At 44.0% G+C, this 21,811-nt stretch overlaps 1 protein-coding gene and 1 pseudogene across 1 annotated transcript in view; both read right to left on the bottom strand.

Moving 5' to 3' along the window:
* LOC143995991 (carboxypeptidase inhibitor SmCI-like) overlaps positions 1-21,811 on the bottom strand; it is a 220,418-nt gene that overhangs the window by 147,594 nt on the left and 51,013 nt on the right. The window lies entirely within an intron of this gene.
* Positions 8,500-19,828, bottom strand: LOC143997873 (actinia tenebrosa protease inhibitors-like; annotated as a pseudogene).

Below are 21,811 nucleotides of genomic sequence, written 5' to 3'. Positions count from 1 at the left end.
CCTATACTGCAGCAGTCCTTCAGCGGTATAGGGACTAAGAGTTTTGTCACAGGGTCATTTAAAAAATGACAGGCAGAGGAAGAGGCAGGCCCTTCCGCAGGGGTGGTAGGGGTAGGGCAGGAGCAACAGGCTTGAGCCAAAGTGGGAAGTTGCAGAAGGTGCGTTCAATTACTTTAAAGGATGCACCAGACTTGGTTGAGTGGCTCGCTCAGCCTTACTCTTCTGCACCCTCCTCATCCTCTCGATCTGCACCCTCTTCTTCACTCTCTGCTATGTGCACCCCCAAAGACACTACCACCAACAACACGACCACCACCACCACCACCACATACCTTCCGCTTGAGTCACTGGAATTATTTTCCGATCCATATCAAGAGGACATTTCTGATGCGCAGCCACTCTTGGTATTGGATCAGGAAGAGGAGGTAGCAACAAGCGCTACTCAGCAGTCTGACGCCAGTACCCAGATCAGCCCAAGGAGGAGGTTGGTCCCCGGTGTTGCTGCCTACTCCGAGATCTCTACTTATAGCGGTGGGGAAGGTGACGTTGATGATGACGTGTCTAGTGATGTCACGTGGGTGCCCACAAGAGAGGAAGAGGAGGGGAGTTCAGAGGGAGATATGGACCAGCAGATAGGGAGGAGAAGCAGCAATGACTTACATTGCACAGCAGGGACAAAGCAGACTGCAAATGTATCAGGAGCGAGTCATCGACCATGTACGGTCACATCTGGCGCTCCCAGGACACCGGCACATGGCTCCGCAGTGTGGGCTTTTTTTAACGTGTCCGCTGCTGACAATAGCGTTGCCATCTGCAATCTTTGCAGTCAACGCGTTAGTCGCGGTAAGCCCAATACTCACCTAGGGACGACCGCCTTAAGAAGGCACATGAGCAGCCATCACCGAGCCCAGTGGGAGCAACGGAACACACAAAGCCACACTGCAGGCTCTCACCGTCCAGCCTCGTCTTCTACTTCTCCTTCTCCTCTCTCCTCTCTCCTCACAATTGTCCTCCACTCCACCTTCCATCACGCCAAGCTCACATTTTTCTGCAAAAAGGCAGGCTTCCGTGGGCCTAATGTTTGAGCGTAAAAAAATGATGATGCCGGATAACCCTCTTGCCCAACGGTTGGCGGCTGGCTTGTCAGAACTCATAGCCCGCCAACTACTGCCATATAAACTGGTGGACTCGGAGGCCTTTCGCAAATTTGTGGCCATTGGAACACCACAATGGAAGGTCCCAGGAAGGAAGTATTTCTCAGAGAAGGGCATCCCAGAGCTATATGGCCATGTTCAGCGGCAAGTGAATGTATCTCTGGCACACAGTGTCGGTGCCAAGATACATCTGACCACAGACACGTGGTCTAGCAAACACGGGCAGGGAAGGTATATCAGTTTTACTGCCCACTGGGTGAACCTTCTGACGGCCGTCAAGCATGTAACCCGTGGCACCCGTGTAGATTTGGTTTTACCGCCACGGATTGCATGCAGGCCTGACTCTTCTTCTCCTCCTCCTACTCCATCCTCCTCCCTCTCCTCCTCAGCTGCCTCCTCCTTTTCCGCTGCTAGCGTCTCTTCCACTGCACCGCCCAAGCTCCCCAGAACCTATTCCACATGCCAGGTGAGACGTTGCCATGCCGTGCTGCGTCTGTTGTGCCTGGAAGCAAAGAGCCACACTGGCCCGGCACTCCTTTCAGCTTTGCGTTCACAGGCAGATGAGTGGCTAACACCGCTCAATTTGACAGTTGGTAAAGTGGTGTGTGACAACGGTGCCAATCTGCTTAGCGCATTGAAACAGGGCAAAATCACGCACGTGCCGTGCATGGCACACGTCTTAAACTTGGTCGTGCAGCGATTCCTTGTCAAATACCCTGGGGTCCAGGACATCTTGCGGCAGGCAAGGAAAATCTCGGCCCATTTCAGAAGATCTTACACGGCCATGGCTCGCCTTGCTGACATTCAGCGGCGACACCATCTGCCGGTCAGACGTCTTATTTGCGATTGCCCGACGCGATGGAACTCAACCTTCTATATGCTTGATAGGCTGCTCCAGCAGAAACGTGCAGTTAACGTCTACCTGTATGAACTCTGCGAAAGAAACGGTTCTGGGGAGCTGGGTTTTTTTTCACCGCGCCAGTGGCTGCTCATGCGCGACACATGCAGACTTCTGCGGCCATTTGAGGAGATCACCAAACTGGTCAGTCGCAGCCATGGCGCCATCAGTGACATGGTACCTTATGCCTTCTTTCTGGAGCGTGCATTGCATCGTGTCATTGATCAGGCTGTGGAGGAGCAGGAGCGGGAAGATGAGGAAGTCGCAATGCTGGATGAATTCCCAGGGGGGGCTACTCTATCTGAGACAAGTCAACAACAGGAGTCTGATGAGGAGTCAGAGGAGGATGGTGCCGGGGCGGATGAGCAGGAGCAAGAAGAGCATGCTTTAAACCTTTCTGGGATCCCTGTTGTGCGAGGATGGGGAGAGGAGAATGAAGAGGACGACATTATCCTGGATGATGAGCAGGAGCCAGGCCACCACACCGCTTCCACTTTAGTGCAAATGGGGGCCTTCATGCTCCAGTGTTTTAATAGGGACCCCCGTATAAAAAGCATGAGGGTCAAGGACCAGTACTGGGTGGCAACGTACTTAGACCCCCGGTACAAACACAAAATGGCGGAAATGTTACCGCCGTCGCAGAGGGCTGTCAGAATGCAGCACTTCCAGGCCTTGCTTCGAGAAATGCTGCATTCTGCTTTTGCGTGCGCTGGCAGAGGAGCAATTCCCACTCCCAGAGAAGGATTTGCGGGTACCAATCCAACAGCGCCTGCAAGAAGAGGCCGGTTTGAAGATGTGTTGGTGACTTCGGATATGAGGTCATTCTTTCAGCCGACCCATCGACAGGTGTCATCCGGATCCAGCATCAGGGAACGCCTAGACCGTCAGGTGTCCGACTACATTGGGTTAACGGCCGATGTGGACGCTCTGAGGAGTGATGAACCCCTAGACTACTGGGTGGGCAGGCTTGACCTCTGGCCAGAGCTTGCCCAATTTGCAATCGAACTGTTGGCTTGCCCCTCATCCAGTGTCCTGTCCGAAAGGACGTTCAGCGCAGCAGGGGGGATTGTGACCGATAAGCGTACTCGCCTAGCTCACCACAGTGTTAACTACCTCACATTTCTAAAAATGAATGAGGCATGGATCTCGGAGGAATTCAACACATGTGACCAGTAGACCATGTATATGTCTATAAACTATTTTTTTAATCAAGCACACAGACCTTCTTAATTCATTTGGCTCACTTCCTTGACCCAAAAAAGCACACCGTACTATATGCCCCTACCCTCCTCTTTGAAGAGGTTGAGCGGTGTCATATTTCTACTGGGGCTGCTTATGATATCCCTGTGCTGTGCTGACTTCCTCCTGGGGGTTCTTATTATGAAGGGATCACACTATCCCTGTGCTGTGCTGACTTCCTCCTGGGGGTTCTTATTATGAGGGGATCACACCATCCCTGTGCTGTGCTGACTTCCTCCTGGGGCTGCTTACGGTGCTGCTGTCAGTGCTGTATGTCACGGTGCTGCTGTCAGCGCTGTATGTCACGGTGCTGCTGTCAGCGCTGTATGTCACGGTGCTGCTGTCAGCGCTGTATGTCACGGTGCTGCTGTCAGCGCTGTATGTCACGGTGCTGCTGTCAGCGCTGTATGTCACGGTGCTGCTGTCAGCGCTGTATGTCACGGTGCTGCTGTCAGCGCTGTATGTCACGGTGCTGCTGTCAGCGCTGTATGTCACGGTGCTGCTGTCAGTGCTCTGTATTACGGTGCTGCTGTCAGATGCCTCTATCACGGTGCATGTGTCATTCCGGTATGTCACGCTGCTGGTGATCATCTCCTGCACCCTCTTCTTTGCCTACCCTGGTCCCTGACCTTCCCTCTCCTCCATTGCCTTCATTAGCTCCATAGTCCTGAATTGTTAGAACAATTTCCCAAATAAAATAAAAATGCTTGTAGTTATCGATCCCAAATTCACCTCATACATGTATTATGTCATTGTCCAGATGGTGGGACTACGTTTTACCCCCTAATAATTACCACGTGGCCGCAAATTCGACATGAAGGTTTGCAAAGTTCGCCTCCCATTGAAGTCAATGGGGCCCGCGGCGAACGTTCGGTTTCGCGAACGTTTGGGTCCGTTCGCATTTCGCTTTCGCGAAACGTCCCGTCGGAAGTTCGTCCATCACTACTGGGGACAAGCATCATCAAGCGGCCCCCACGCGGGAACCGTTACAAATGCATTTACACTTAGCACACACATGCAGCCAAAGAAAAATTTGACAGGTGTCTGTTTACTGGCCTTTTATCATTTTTATCTTCCCAAAGAAAAATCTGCCACTCTTCACAATCGCACCTTTTTATTCATGTCATCAGTTTTTGGCAGTACCTATATTTTTGAGCAACTATTTTCAAGAATAAAGCTCAGGAAGGGCAAAATTAGAACCAAAATATCTGATGAACACCTGGAGAATTCATTGAGAGTTGTTACTCCATCCATGGAAGATATTGATGTGTTAGATTATGCAAAACAGTGTCAAATATCACACTAGTTTTATGTTGCCCGCTTTTACTTTTATCATTTTCTTTCCAAAAATGAAGTTTTATTTCTCAGATAGGTACATTATCTATATCAGTGGATGTTAGTTTGTGATCTGTCTGACTTTTTCTGTTTATCGGCTATACTTAGGCTCCATGCACACTGAAGCTCAAAAAAGCTTTTTCTGGACGCCAGATTGCTGGCAGAAAACGCTGGTTGAAAAACTTGTACTTGTACGTTTTGTACTAGCGTTTATGAGCGTTTATTAGCGTTAGCGTTTATGGGCGTTTTCAATAAAAATACACAGAGGATACTCAAAAATCCCACAGTGCATTCCAAACTCCCACAATGCATTGAAAAAATAGAATGCCGAACACTAATTAACGCGCGTTTATAAGCGTTTATGAGCGTTTATCAGCATTTGTCGTTTTTTGGTGGTGAAAAACGGCACTCTGAATGCGAATTTCTGGCGTTCAGAAAAAAGCCCATAAACTCCACTGCTCATTAAAGCTGAAAAACGTCCATGTGTGCATGGACACATAGGCTAACATAGAGTGGAGTTTATGGGCTTTTAAAAAAAAAAACGCCCAAACTCCAATAAACTGCAGTTTATGAGCTCCAGTGTGCATGGAGCCTTAGGCCTCATGCACACTGGACGTTTTTACAGATGATGTTTTTGTCTGCAGCCAGTAAACCCCCTAGCATGTTATCCTATGTGTCCATGCACACATAGGCTGTTATCAGCATTTTTTGGCTTAAATAAAAACTAGTGGGTTTTAAAGAGGAAGTAAGCCCACGATTTTCTTTCCTTCCTTTTTCCCTGCAAAGTAAAGGCATAATGTGCTAGTATGCATTGCATTGCTTCTTCCAGGGTGGCCCAGGAAGCTCAAAAGGTTGCACGCTCCTTCTTTAAATGATAATGGACAAATAAATTAGATTGAGTTAATATGTTTATTTAACTAGATGCTGACCGCCGACCGTCAAATGACGGCCAGGCGGCTCACCTATTGACGGCCTCCCATTTAAACAGGGAATGCGCGCGATCGTGCGCGCGCATCCCTGTTTCTTCGGTGGCGGCGTGTCATGGAGACACCGCTCGCCACCGAACGGGGTGAACAGCCATTGGTTATGTGTGTTTACCACGTGATCGGCCGTGATGAAGTCACAGCCGATCACACATGGTCACACCCCGGCTGTGCACGGCGCATGCGCGCGATCGCGAGTGCGCTGCGCGTGCACGTCGGTGGCGGCGTGTTCCCCAGGAACACTGCTCGTCACCGACACTGGTAAACAGCCATTGGCCGGCTGTTTACATTTTAGTGATCGGCTGTGAAAGGATCACAGCCAATCACGTGGGTAAACAAACCGCGGTAACGTGATGTTACCAGGTTGTTCTCCCCCTCACACACCGATCGTGTGTGAGGAGGAGATTCCGGTAACATCTCGTTACCGCCTAGTGTACACCAATCACATTGATTGCCTGCCTGCCTGCCCCCCCCCAATAAAAAGAGGACCTGTCACCACCCCTCATAGTACCCGTCATTTACAGTCCATCAGAGTACCTGTCACAGTCCATCAGAGTACCCGAGTACCTGTCACCAGCCCATCAGAGTACCCGAGTACCTGTCCCGGCCCATCAGAGTACCCGAGTACCTGTCACAGCCCATCAAAGTACCCGAGTACCTGTCACAGCCCATCAGAGTACCCGAGTACCTGTCACAGTTCATCTCAGTACCCGAGTACCTGTCACAGCCCATCAAAGTACCCGAGTACCTGTCACAGCCCATCAGAGTACCCGAGTACCTGTCACAGTTCATCTCAGTACCCGAGTACCTGTCACAGTTCATCTCAGTACCCGAGTACCTGTCACAGTTCATCTCAGTACCCAAGTACCTGTCACAGTTCATCTCAGTACCCGAGTACCTGTCACAGTTCATCTCAGTACCCGAGTACCTGTCACAGTTCATCTGAGTACCTGTCACAGTTCATCTCAGTACCTGTCACAGTTCATCTCAGTACCCGAGTACCTGTCACAGTTCATCTCAGTACCCGAGTACCTGTCACAGTTCATCTCAGTACCCGAGTACCTGTCACAGTTCATCTGAGTACCTGTCACAGTTCATCTGAGTACCTGTCACAGTTCATCTCAGTACCCGAGTACCTGTCACAGTTCATCTGAGTACCTGTCACAGTTCATCTGAGTACCTGTCACAGTTCATCTGAGTACCTGTCACAGTTCATCTCAGTACCCGAGTACCTGTCACAGTTCATCTGAGTACCTGTCACAGTTCATCTGAGTACCTGTCACAGTTCATCTCAGTACCCGAGTACCTGTCACAGTTCATCTGAGTACCTGTCACAGTTCATCTCAGTACCCAAGTACCTGTCACAGTCCATATGAGTACCTGTCACTGCCCTTCAGAGTACCCAAATACCAGTCACCAAGCCAACAGAGTACCTGTCACCAGGCCATCAGAGTCCCCCGAGTACCTGTCACCAGGCCATCAGAGTCCCCCAAGTACCTGTCACCAGGCCATCAGAGTACCCCGAGTACCTGTCACCAGGCCATCAGAGTACCCCGAGTACCTGTCACCAGGCCATCAGAGTACCCCGAGTACCTGTCACCAGGCCATCAGAGTACCCCGAGTACCTGTCACCAGGCCATCAGAGTACTCGAGTACCTGTCACCAGGCCATCAGAGTACCCGAGTACCTATCTCCAGCCCATCAGAGTACCTATTTGCAGCCCATGTCTCATAGAATATACGTTGTGATGTTTGCTTTCCAAAATGGGGTCATTTTGTGGGTAATTTCACTGTCCTGGTGGCCCAGGACCTTCAAAAGTGTGATGGGTAGAATGAAATGAGATGTGTCATTTATGCTCCTAGAACGCCTGAACGTACTACTTCAATGTTCGGCCTCTCTATGTGACCAGGCTGTGTAAAAGTCCTACACATGTGGTATCGCCATACTCGGGAGGAGTAGCAGAATGTGTTTTGGGTTGTAATTTTTGCTATATACATGCTATGTGTTAGAAATCTCATAAATTGACAATTTTGTGTAAAAAAAAAAAATGCGTTTTAATTTTTTTCCACATATTCCAAAAACTTCTGGAAAAAAATTAACCATTCAAAAGACTCATTATGCCTCACAGATTATACGTTGGGGTGTTTGCTTTCCAAAATGGGGTCATTTTATGGGAAATTCCATTGTCCTGGTACTCCAGGGCCTTCAAAAATGTAATAGGTGGTTGAGAAATGAGATGCGTAATTTTTGCTCGTAGAACGTCTGAAGGTGCTACATCAATGTTGGTGCTCTGTATGTGGCCAGGCTGTGTAAAAGTCTCACACATGTGGTATCACCGTACTCGGGAAGAGTAGCAGAATGCATTTTGGGGTGTAATTTGTTGTATGCATATGTTGTGTGTGAGAAATAACCTGATAATATGACAATTTTGTAAAAAAATAATTAAAAAAAAATCTTCATTTTGCAAAGAATTGTGGGAAAAAATGACAACTTAAAAAAACTCATCATGCTACTTAATACCTTGGAATGTCTACTTTGTAAAAAGGGGTCATTTGGGGGGTATTTGTACTTTCCTGACTTGTTAGTGTCTCAAGAAATGAGGTACACCTGATGTACTGAAGGCCTGATCAGAAGTGATAAATTTTCAGCGATTGGCACCATAGTTGTAGACTCTAAAACTTTCACAAAGCCCAAATAATATACACTAATGTGGGTTATTTTTACCAAAGATATGTAGCAGTATAAATTTTGGCCAAAATGTATGAAGAAAAAAATTACTAATTAGCAAAAATTTATGACAAAAAACAAAGAAAAAGGCATTTTTTTCACAAAATTTACATTTTATTTATAGCACAAAAAATAAAAAACTCACTAGTGATTAAATACCACTAAAAGAAAGCTCTATTTGTGTGGAAAAAAGGACGCAAGTTTCATATGGGTACAGTGTTGCATGAATGAGTAATTGTCATTCAAACTGTGAGAGCGCTGAAAGCTGAAAATTGGTCTGGTCAGGAAGGGTGTAACTGCACTGTATTGAGGTGGTTAAAGATTGAACCATGGATGATGCTCAGGAAAGCTCAAACAACATACAACATCTTACATTATTTTGGAAGGAACGCAATACATTCCAATACAATGCAATGTCAAACATTCTACACTTAACAGAAGATATGCTCTTTGTCCAAAGATATCATCCAAAATTAATCCCACATCGGTGAGGTCATTTGACTGTCAGAAAAGAAAAACAGAAATTTACAAATTAATAACCAAGTCCATTGCAGGCATGTTATAGATGAGGTTAAAAACACTGTAAATCAATTTTAAAAAGTAATGGTTTTCTTCACCCTAAACTGAAGCAGACTGCAAGTGACCCCGATGTTTTTCCCTACATGGGCAAAGCACGGGTTCACTGTATTCAGGATTCATTTGGACACTGTTGCAGCCAAATTGGGATAACCCCTATTATATATTAGTTACATGATCTTATTAACATAGCATAACATAAAAATATATATAAAAATTGCTGTTTACCATTTGCTTAACCTATAATATGGCTGGGCGGGAGCTCCCTGGTTCTGTGTGGACTTCATATGACATCCTCCCAGTCGCGCTCCTCATAGTAGCCACACTGCGGCTCGATCTGTCACCCACCGTGTCCACCGACTGTACCTGGCTGGCTCCGGTATTGTGTGATTGCTGTGACCAATCATAGTGTACAAAATGAATGGCTTTCATTCATAGCCATTCATTGTGTACTATTGTGAAATATGTGATTGGTCACAGACAGGGCCAAACACAGTGCACTGCACCATGTGATAGCTGTGGCCAATCATAGCTCTCCCATTGGTGCATAATGGCTATGAATGGATGCCATTAATGAAAATGATTGCTTCTAACAGTGATCATTTCTGTTATAAGCAATAATATTGGCTAAAAAATGATAAGCTCCCCAGTGTAGTACAATGTCACTATGGTAACACTGCACTGCTCTGGTCATACAGTATCTAGCAAAGTAATTAAAAAGAAAGGAAAAAAAAAAATAGTATGTAAAAATATATTTAACTTTTTTTTTTTTACTGTCATCAGTCAGTATCCCTGATCATCACAACACCAGTCATATGATGACACCGTGCTGCTCTTGTGACAGTATGTTAAAAAAAAAAGTGTGAAAAAAGCAAATTAATTTTCTTAAATTTTCCCCCAAATTTTGACAAAAAATTACAACTTAAAAATTAAAACTCACCACGCCTCTTAAAGCGGTTGTATATCCGCTGACACAGCCCCTTGGACACAGCCCATCCCCGATCAGGGTAAAGAGCAAATGAGATTGTCTCTTTACCACGTGACCAGCTGTGTCCAATCACAGCTGGTTACAAATGTCAACAAACAGCTGTAGTGCTGCTTCTGGGTTCTCCTCCTCAGTGTGTGAAGAGGAGACCTGGAGGAAAAATGTACAGTGATGTGATTATTCATTTTTGTACATGCTGTCACCAGTCAGTATCCCTGATCACCACCACACAGGTCATATTATGACACTGTGCCGCTCTGGTGACAGTATGTTAATCAATTATATGTTAATGTTATGTGGAAAAAAATAATGTTACTCATTTTCTAAAAAAATGTTACAAAAAAAATTACAGCTTAAAAATTAGAACTCGCCATGTCTCTTAAAGTGATTGTAAAGTCTATTTTAATTTTTTTCAACTAAACAACAAACATGTTATACTGACCTCCTCTATGCATTTGGTTTTGCAAGGAGCAGCCCGGGTCCTCCTCTTCTTGGGTTCCTCTTCGCTGCTCCTGGCCCCTCCTTCCTATCACTTGCCCCCACAGAAAACACCTTTCTATGGGGGCACCCGATCCGAGTCAAAGCTCCTTGTGTCTATTCAGACACAGAACCTTGACCCGGCCCCACACCCTCTCTCACCTGATTGGCTAACCTACTTTGATTGACAGCCGCAGGAGCCAATGTCGCCGCTGCTGTGTCTCAGCCAATCAGGAGGAGAGTCTCGGATGGCTAAGACACTCGTGGACATCACCGGAGAGAGATGGGGCTTAGGTAATTATTAGGGGGGCTGAGGGAGGTTGCTACACTCAGAAGATTTTTTTATCCTAATGCATAGAATGCATTAGGATAAAAAAAAAATCTTCTGCTTTTACTCCTTTAGTAAATACCTTGGGATGTCTACTTTCTAAAAAGTGTTCATGTGGGGGTATTTGTACTGTCCTGGCATGTTAGGGCCTCAAGAAATGAGAATCTGAAATAACGAAAAAAATTAATTCGGACGCAATTTGAATTCGAAACGTTTTTGAATACTTTTCTAATTCCAATAATTTTCAAATTCAAATAGTTTTAAAAGTTTTCCAATGTCCAAAGGGAATAAAATTAAATAGAAAAAAATAATAGACTATAAAAGAATAGAACAGAAAATAAAATAATAGAATATAATAGAGTAAAACAGAACAACATAGAAAATAAAACAGAATAAACTAGAATATAATAGCAACAAATAGAATAGAACATAGAAAGAACATAACCATCTTCTGAAATTCTAATTTCAAATAGAATACATTTGAATACATAAGATAATAAAAATAAGAGAATACACTATAATAGAATAGAATAGAATTTAAAAAAATAGAATAGAAATAATATAACCTTTTCCCAAAATTCAAAAAGAATCCATTTGAATTTGCATACAATACAAAAGAATAGATTAGTATAGAAAGAATATGATCATGTTCTGAGATTCGAATATTAAATAGAATAAATTAGATTCTAAATAGAAAAAGAATAGAATAGAAAAGAAGAGTATAATAGAAAATAAAATAAAATAGACTAGACTAATAAAAAAACAATAGAATTCAACTAGAAAAAGAATTGTGTACCGTAAATCTGAGCGGAAATAAATTCATACAACAACATACAATGATGACACACAATAAAAATACCTTCTTTGCAGGTGCGTTTGCACTCTTCCTTAGTACGAAAATTGTTTCCATTTCCTAGACAACCACCATAGATGAAAATCTTGCAAGTTTTTGTCTCCTGATCATAGAAATAGCGCGGAAAGTACGCATAACATGGGCCGCTATCTGGAGGCAAGCCACAACTTATAGCTGATAAAAAAATAAAAAATAATAATAATAATAAACGTCTCAATATCGAATAGCAATGAGAAAAAGATATGACATGATAACACCATGACTATTGTAACTTTCCAGACAAATTTCAGCTGGGCTGGACTAATGAATAACGAATGAATCAATAGTAGCAAAATTGTTTTAGTTTCTGCGACAGTCTCCATAGATGAAAGACTTGCCAAGTCCCCGTCTTCTGATCATAGTAATAGCGCTCTATGTGCGCCTTACATGGACCGGGGTCTGCAGGCTGGTCACAGGCAAGAACTGGAAAGAAACCCCTAAATATCAAATATCAATGGAAGAGAAAATTGCTGATAAAGACAACTGTTAGAACCTTACTGAAAAGTTCCACGGAGGATGGAAGACTCTTGTCTCGCAGTCTTCTTTGGTAAGAAAATTGTTTGTATTTTTACTTGACAACCCTCATAGCTAAATACCTGGCAATACCCGTCTCCTTATCATAGTAATATCATTCTACATACACCTTCCATGGACTGATGTTTGGAGGCAAGTCACAGGCAATAGAAAAAGAGATAAAGAGTGGAATCCATGAGTCTGTCCTAAGTGTTAATTTTGTCAACTAAAACATTTTAGTCGGCTAAATGAATACTATTTTAGTCGACTAAAATACGACTAAAACAATTGAGATTACTAAAATACGACTAAACTAAAATGGCATTTTAGTCAAAAGACTAATGCCGCGTACACACGATCGAAAATTCGGCCAGCAAAAGACTGAGGAGAGCTTTTGGTCAGAAAATGCGTCCATGTGTATGCTCCTTCGAACTTTTGCTGGCAAAATTCCCACCAGCAAAAGATTGAGAGCAGGTTCTCTATTTTTCGGTCGGGAAAAGTTCCTATCCAAAAATGCGATCGTGTCTATGCAATTCGGACGCGCAAAAAATCCTGCATGCTTGGAAACAATTGGACGCATGTTCGCAAGCATTGAACTTCATTTTCTCGGCTCGTCGTAGTGTTGTACGTCGGAAAAACCATCCAAGATTTTTCGGATGGAAATTCCGCTCGTGTGTACGCGGCATAAAATACTAAAACTAAATTTAAATTTGACTTCAAAATTAACAGTGGTCCGTAGTGCATGTTCATACCTCAATACCATAAATAATAACATATGAGATGTTTCACTCCAGCAGTATATAATGAGTTTGAAAATTGTAGAGAAATGTTAACTAATGCATTACAATTTAATTACACCCATTATAATTTAGACGACTAAAATGTACTGGAGATTTAGTCCACTAAATACGACTAAAACAATTGCAGAAGGCTAAAATGGGACTAAAACTAAAATGCCATTTTAGTCCTAAGACTAAGACTAAATTGAAATTTGCTGCCAAAATGAACACTGTATGTCCTGTGATATGAACTAAATTTTATATGTAAATGAATGTTCACCACTGATAATGCTCTCTTGTTCCGGGTAACATCTGGGAACAGAAGCCGGTCAAAGAGAAACCTTGCCTGTCTCTCTTTGAGCTTCCAACACATAGACAGTAACCGAACCAGTGTTCATTTCGTCGACTAAATGAACACTATTTTAGTCAACTAAAATACGACTAAAACTAAAATGAAGATGACCAAAATACAACTAAAATGGCATTTTAGTCAAAAGACTATGACTAAAACTAAATCAAAACTTGACATCAAAATGAACACTACTGTGCTGGCCATTTCTAAATCGGCAACATAATTCCATCCAGAGCATATAATAATGGCACATTAACCACTTTCAGACCGGACCATTTTGCTGGTAAATGACCAGAGGTCTTTTTACACTTTGGCACTGCGCTGCTTTAACTGGTAATTGCGCGGTCATGCAATGTTGTACCCAAACAAAATTTGCGTCCTTTTCTTCCCACAAATAGAGCTTTCTTTTGATGGTATTTGATTGCCTCTGCGATTTTTATTTTTTGCGATATAAACGTAAAAAGACCGCAAATTTTGAAAAAAAATGATATTTTCTACTTTTTGTTATTAGAAAAATCCAATAAACTCAATTTTAGTCATACATTTAGGCCAAAATGTATTCAGCCACATGTCTTTGGTAAAAAAAAAGTCAATAATTGTATATTTATTGGTTTGCGCAAAAGTTGTCACATCTACAAACTAAGGTACGTTTTCTGGAATTTACGCAGCTTTTAGTTTACGACTGCCTATCTCATTTCTTGAGGTGCTAAAATGGCAGGGCAGTACAAAACCCCCCCAAATGACCCCATTTTGGAAAGTAGACCCCCTAAGGAAATTGATAAGAGGCATGTTGAGCCCATTGAATATTTTATTTTTTTGCCTCAAGCGATTGATTTTACACAAAGTTGTCACTAAATGATATATTGCTCACACATGCTATGGGCGTATGTGAAATGACACCCCAAAATAAATTCTGCTGCTTCTCCTGAGTACGGGGATACCACATATGTGGGACTTTTTGGGAGCCTAGTCGCGTACGGGGCCCCGAAAACCAAGCACCGCCTTCAGGCTTTCTAAGGGCGTAAATTTTTGAGTTCACTTCTCACTACCTATTACAGTTTTGAAGGCCATAAAATGCCAAGATGGCACAAAACCCCCACAAATGACCCCATTTTAGAAAGTAGACACCCCAAGCTATTTGCTGAGAGGCATGTTGAGTTCATGGAATATTTTATATTTTGCCACAAGTTGCGGGAAAATTACAAACTTTTTTTTTTTTTTTTTTTTTCACAAAGTTGTCACTAAATGATATATTGCTCATGCATGCCATGGGCATATGTGAAATGACACCCCAAAATAAATTCTGCTGCTTCTTCTGAGTACGGGGATACCACATATGTGGGACTTTTTGGGAGCCTAGCCGCGTACGGGGCCCCGAAAACCAAGCACCGCCTTCAGGCTTTCTAAGGGCGTAAATTTTTGAGTTCACTTCTCACTACCTATTACAGTTTTGAAGGCCATAAAATGCCAAGATGGCACAAAACCCCCACAAATGACCCCATTTTAGAAAGTAGACACCCCAAGCTATTTGCTGAGAGGCATGTTGAGTCCATGGAATATTTTATATTTTGCCACAAGTTGCGGGAAAATTACAAACTTTTTTTTTTTTTTTCACAAAGTTGTCACTAAATGATATATTGCTCACGCATGCCATGGGCATATGTGAAATGACACCCCAAAATAAATTCTGCTGCTTCTCCTGAGTACGGGGATACCACATATGTGGGACTTTTTGGGAGCCTAGCCGCGTACGGGGCCCCGAAAACCAAGCACCGCCTTCAGGCTTTCTAAGGGCGTTACAGTTTTGAAGGCCATAAAATGCCAAGATGGCACAACCCCCCCCCCAAATGACCCCATTTTGGAAAGTAGACACCCCTAAATTTAGGGGTACACTAGTGAGACTAGGTAATAAATGGCGGGTGCCCTGAAACTATAAAAAAATAACTAACCAACCAGCGTCACCTGTAACAGTTATATGGTGATCACTGGTGAAAGGGTTAACTAGGGGGCAATCAGGGGGCTTTATGCGGTAGTATATGGGGGTCCCTGGCGCTATAAAAAGCTGCGGCGAACCTAAATACCTACCTGCCTAACTAGCGTCACCTGTGACACTAATACAGCGATCAGAAAAACGATCGCTTATTAGGCTGGGTTCACACTGGAGCGATGCGGGAACGCCACGAATGCGCGGCGGGTTCCCGCATCGCATGCCTCCCGGCGGCAGTTCACACTGCCCTATGCGAACTGCTGGGAGTGTCAGTGAAATGTTACTGACACCCCCAGATCAGTTCGCATATCGCAGTGCGATCTGCAAACTCGGATCGCATGGTGTGAACACCCATGCGATCCGATTCTGCTGCGGGCCAAAAAAAGGGTCCCGTGCGAATTTGCGGCGGGTGCGGCGGGTGCGGCGGGTGCGGCGAATGGCTGAACTCGAATCGCACAGAGATCGGATGTGATTTGCACTGCAGTGCGGTGCGAATCACATCCGTTCTCATAAACCGCTGCAATGTGAACCCAGCCTTAGTGACACTGGCGACGGGGGGTGATCACGGGGTTAAACCTTTATTGGGGGGGTTAGGGGGGTACCTTAGAACTAAAGGGGGCTAACCCTAACTGCCCTAACAGTTATTAGTCACAAATGACACCCGCCGGGTGATCAGGGGGTTAAACCTTTATTAGGTAATAAATGGCGGGTGCCCTGAAACTATAAAAAAATAACTAACCAACCAGCGTCACCTGTAACAGTTATATGGTGATCACAGGTGAAAGGGTTAACTAGGGGGCAATCAGGGGGCTTTATGCGGTAGTATATGGGGGTCCCTGGCGCTATAAAAAGCTGCGGCGAACCTAAATACCTACCTGCCTAACTAGCGTCACCTGTGACACTAATACGGCGATCAGAAAAATGATCGCTTATTAGGCTGGGTTCACACTGGAGCGATGCGGAAACGCCGCGAATCCGCGGCGGGTTCCCGCATCGCATGCCTCCCGGCGGCAGTTCACACTGCCCTATGCGAACTGCTGGGAGTGTCAGTGAAATGTTACTGACACCCCCAGATCAGTTCGCATATCGCAGTGCGATCTGCAAACTCGGATCGCATGGTGTGAACACCCATGCGATCCGATTCTGCTGCGGGCCAAAAAAAGGGTCCCGTGCGAATTTGCGGCGGGTGCGGCGGGTGTGGCGGGTGCGGCGGGTGCGGCGAATGGCTGAACTCGAATCGCACAGAGATCGGATGTGATTTGCACTGCAGTGCGGTGCGAATCACATTCGTTCTCATAAACCGCTGCAATGTGAACCCAGCCTTAGTGACACTGGCGACGGGGGGTGATCACGGGGTTAAACCTTTATTGGGGGGGTTAGGGGGGTACATTAGAACTAAAGGGGGCTAACTCTAACTGCCCTAACAGTTATTACAGTCACAAATGACACCAATGCAAAAAAAAAAAAAAAAAAATGACATTGGTGTCACTGTGACTGGGGGGCAGGGGTAATTGGGGGGGTGATCGGGGGGTAAAGGGGGGGTGTGAGTGTGCCTGGCATGTTCTACTGTGTGTGTAGAGTGTTGGTGCAACTCACCGATCCGCTCTCCTCCGTGTCGGAACGAAAAATACCGACACGGAGGAGAGAATACATCACTTCCTCTCCTGTGTTTACATTACAGGAGAGGAAGTGATGTCACGGGGGATTTCTATTCGTCGGGAGCGATCGCGAGGGGGTGGCCATGAATGAATGGCCGCCCCCTCATCCCGGATCGCTCTCGAAGAAATGCCGACCGCCGCAGGCACCGGGGGGGGGGCCCGATCGGGCCCCCCACCCGCGGGCAGGCAGGGACTTATATATACGCCCATATGCCTGCCCGTGCCATTCTGCCGACGTATATCGTCGTGCGGCGGTCGGCAAGTGGTTAAAGTTTAACCACTTGAACAGTGGTGGCGACCAGTCCATAAGTGGCACAGGGGCGTCGCCCCCCTCTAATCTCAATGCTGGGAGCCAAACATAGGTTTCTTTTTTTTTATCACAATAAAGTTTATTAAAGATAATAAACAATAACAGAGAAAGGTGAGAACAGGATAAGATATACAAACTATGAGCTTTCGAATGGTAAGGCATTGTTCCAAATGGTTACATTGTACATAGAAGTCAAGATATATGAAGTCCACAATTTAATCAAATCAATATATGCAAATGGTATTAAAAATTGGAAGGTAATGATAAGGGAAATGGACCACGTCACGGACTACCAGATACCCAAAGCAGTATGTCTATACGTGTATTTAAGTCAAGGTTTAGTAAATCAGGAGGATTCGTCCATCCTGGATAACGGAAGAGGTATCATGCCCTCTGTGTGCACTAGAAATAATTATTTGGATAGAGTTCTAAAGGTGTCTGAGATTATAAAAGTACGCCAAGGTTTCCACATCAGATGAAATTGTTCGGTGTTTTCTTTTTTGGTGGCAAAAATTTCTTCCATGTTGTGAATTAAACTTATTTTTGAAAGCCAGTCTTTAACAGAGGGAATGTCTTGGGAGTTCCAATGTAGGGGAATCAAGCTCTTTGCTGCATTGAGCAAGTGCCTAATAAGAGATTTCTTATAAGATCTGTATGATAGGTGTGTTAAATGGAGAAGACACCATGCAGCATTGATATCCATTGTGTAGCCTGTGATGTGTTTAGTCCAATGTTTTACCTGGGCCCAGAAAGGCTGAATGTTTGGGCAACTCCACCATATATGAAGAAATGAACCTGTTTCTTCCTTGCATCTCCAGCATATGTCAGACCCCCCGGGGTGCCAATGTTTTTTTTTTTTTATTGGTGTAATGTACCACTGTGATCGTATTTTATAGGAAGTTTCTTGCATGCGAGAACTCAAGGAGCATTTGTGGGTGAAGACATTTGCTTTTTCCCACTGAGTTTCCGAGATCTGTATTTGAAGATCCCCTTCCCATAATGTTTTATATCTGTCCGGGGGATCTGACACCGGCCGGATAAGCCAGCTGTACAATAGGGATGTGGTTTTTTAATCGGTTCCTTTTTGGCGCAGATGTTTTCAAAATTAGTCAGAGGTCTAAAAAAGGCATCTTGGATTTGAGTATATGCCCAGAGGTTCAAGGGATACGATCCAAACTCACATCTTAAGTCAAATTTTTTCTGGTGATTGTTAAAGAGGCATTAAGAGACCACCATTGGTTCGTTAGGGTATTCTCTAAACATTTTTTTTTTGTTTAATCCTGGGGTGAAATCAGGGTTGTAAGCTAGTGAGGTAAGGGGACTTGGGGTTGTTGAGATTCTGTGTTTTGCTGCAATTCTGTGAAAAATTTAATGTGGTATTGACCATGGGGTGTCCCTTGATGCTAAGCGGAATTGTGGAATAGCTTGACCAAGGTAAAAACGGAATGGCCAAGTCCGAACTCGCTTTTTCCAGGCTAATCCAGTCTTTACAGTGCTCATGGCAGTGCCAGTCTATGATTCTGGAGAGGTGCGATGCATAAAAGTACTTTCTGAAATCGGGCAGACCTATACCCCCTTTCAGCTTGGGTCTCTGCAAAAAATTGAGTTGTACATGGGGTCTCTTGTTTGCCCAGAGAAAGTTACTCTTGTTAGTTGCCTGAAAAAAAGAGTCCGGAATGTCTATAGGAAGCGTATGAAATAAGTAAAGCAATCTTGGCAACACCGCCATTTTCAATATGGCTGCCCTACCAAATCATGAGAACTTTCCACTATTCCATCTTTTGAGATCTGCATCTATTTTCCTAAGCAGGGGTTGAAAGTTGCATGTAAATAGAGACTCAAAATTTGGGGTAATATGAACACCCAGATATTGTAAGGATGTGGAGTCCCATTTGAATGGGCAGTTGGCTCTAGTCAGTCGCTCAGTGTCCTGGGAGAGGTTAAGACCTAATGTTTCACATTTCTTGTGATTAATTTTAAAATTTGATAGGAAACGAAATTCTTGAAAGGCCTGCATAAAGTTTGGAATTGAGATATGGGGCTGGGTTATATAGAAAAGTAAATCATTGGCGTATGCCGCTACCTTGAATTCCCTTCTATCTAAAACAAAGCCGTGTATGGCCGTTTGGAGATTGATGGCTCTAATCAGTGGTTCAATAGATAAAATAAATAGAAGAGGCAATAAGAGGCAGCCTTGTCTTGTTCAGTTATTAATTTTTACCGGTTTGGAGAGGATCCCATTAACTTTAATTTTGGCGCTTGGATTGGCATAGATTGCTCTGACCCATTTCATCAAATTAGTGCCGAAGCCCACGTGCTCACATACTCGGAACATGTAGTCCCAATCGACTCGGTCGAAGGCCTTCTCCGCGTCGGTAGACAGCAGAAGGCCCTCGACTTTGTCCCGCGTAGCTCTGTGAATTAGGTTTAGGGTCTTGGTGGTATTATCTTTTGCATCACGATTTGGCATAAAACCCACCTGCTCTGGGCCTATGAGTTTCTCCAACAGGGGTCCAATTCTGTTTGCTATACTCTTCGCTAGAATTTTTAGATCTAAGTTGAGCGAGATGGGTCTGTAATTTGTACAATTGGTGGCATCTTTATTTGGTTTGGGAAGAACGGTTATGTGAGCCATTAAAAACTCAGTGGAGGCTTGGTGTCCTAATGTGATAGCTTTTAGGGCCTTGGTGAGAGGCTCCGTGAGGATATCAGTGAAGGATCTATAATATTGAGAGGTAAGCCCGTCTGGTCCTGGGCTAAGTCTTTGATGGCTTTTGTGACTTCAGACGAGGAAATAGGGTGATCTAGGATATCTGAATCATCATTTGATAGCGTTGGCATATTACATTTGGAGAGATATTTAGAGAAGGCCTGAGTTCTGTTCCCTGAATCTGCCAGGGGTTTATTTTGGGAATGTATATTGTACAATGACGAATAGAAAGAGGGAAATATATCTGCGATTTTAGAGGAGTCATGTGTTATTTTACCATCTTTGGATCATATCCCATGTATGTTGTTGGACAGGATGGATTCTTTTAGTGCCCTAGCTAGAATTCGGCCACTTTTATCGCCTTGATCATAATAAATGGCTTTTTTTTTTAAAAGTAGTCTCCTTGTTTTGTTGTCTAACAACTCCTGCAGGTCTTTTCTCACTTTTGTGAGTTCAGGTAGATTTATCTGGGCTAGAGATTGTTTGTGGATCATTTCTAATTTTGTGATTTTCTGTAATAATTCGGTGATAGATTTTTCTTTTTCTCTTTTCTTCCTAGCGCCCCATCTAATCAATTCTCCTCTGACTTCACTTTTATGTGCCTCCCAGATTGTCAAGGAAGACACATCTGGTGTGTTATTCAGGGAGAAGTAATACGTGAGCGTTTTGTGTATTTGGGCATGAATGTTAGGGTCTCTGAGGAGGGAAGCATTTAGTCTCCAACAGAAGGTCCGTTTCTGGCTGTTTTTAATATGTAATTTAATGGAGATGGGTGCATGGTCAGATAAAGTGATGGAGCCTATCTCTGCTTTCAAAAGATCTTGTAGGTCCCTTTGGGTAATAAAGAGATGATCTATTCGGGAGTAGCGTTTATGTGCATTCGAATAAAAGGTGAAGTCCCTATCTGTAGGGTGCAACGTACGTCATGTGTCTAAAAGAGTCAGAGATTTGAGGAGAGTCTCTCTTTTTTTAAGGATATTATAGGCTATACAAGATTTGCCAGAGGATGCATCTTGTTTGAGTTCCAGGGGGATGTTGAAATCTCCCCCTAAAATGATGCAGCCTTCGGCAAAGCTCTTTAGTTCGTCGATTATCAATTGGCAGAAGGAAACATGGGACCTGTTTGGGAAGTAGACATTAGCCAGCGTGACTGGTTTGCCATTCATGGTCCCTTTAAAAAAAAATGTGTCTCCCATCTGGATCTAACAATTGGTATTGTGTAACAAAGAGCGATTCCTTGCTAAGAAGAATTGCGACTCCCTTTGTTTTGGCATGTGGGTTTGTGGCATGAAAGGCTTCTGTAAAGAAATTATTTGTTAGTCTGGGTATCTGGTGTCCTTTGAAGTGAGTTTCTTGGATGAAGACAATTTGTGGTCTACTTTTTTTAAGTTCATTAAGAAGTTTGTTTCTTTTTTCAGGCGTATTTAAGCCATTTACGTTATGTGATATGATTGTAGGTGCATGGCCTAGGCCCGTATATGCCATATTGTAAAAATTTTAGGGGTTCTTAGGTAAATAAAGAGCTGTAAGTGAGAGATAAAAATAATAATTAAAGGGAATGGGTGGGGAAGGGCAGAGAGTGAAAAAAAAAAAAGGGAAAGGAGTGGAGGGAGGAGAAGAAACAAAATAAAAACAAGAGGAGAAAGCAGGGGTGAAACTTATATCCTATCACGGGGGGTTATCTTTCCCCAATGACAGAATGGGTAGATAGAAATTGCTATTAAAGTGTCTTACTGTTTGCAGTGTGTTATCTGAGGGGGGTTAGTGGAAAGGCTAACACAGATTACCGTATATACTCGAGTATAAGCCGAGATTTTCAGCCTCTTTTTTGAGGCTGAAAGTGCCCCCCTCGGCTTATACTCGAGTCATCGCCGTCTGCCTGCCCGATCAGCGTGTCGAGCAGACAGA

This window comes from Lithobates pipiens, unplaced genomic scaffold (assembly GCF_037356315.1).
Source record: "Lithobates pipiens isolate NorthernLeopardFrog02 unplaced genomic scaffold, aLitPip1_a1.2 Scaffold_19, whole genome shotgun sequence".
In the NCBI taxonomy this organism is placed as follows: Eukaryota; Metazoa; Chordata; class Amphibia; order Anura; family Ranidae; genus Lithobates; species Lithobates pipiens.
The sequence above is the reverse complement of the archived record's forward strand: the minus strand, read 5'-3'. Positions and strand labels throughout refer to the sequence as shown.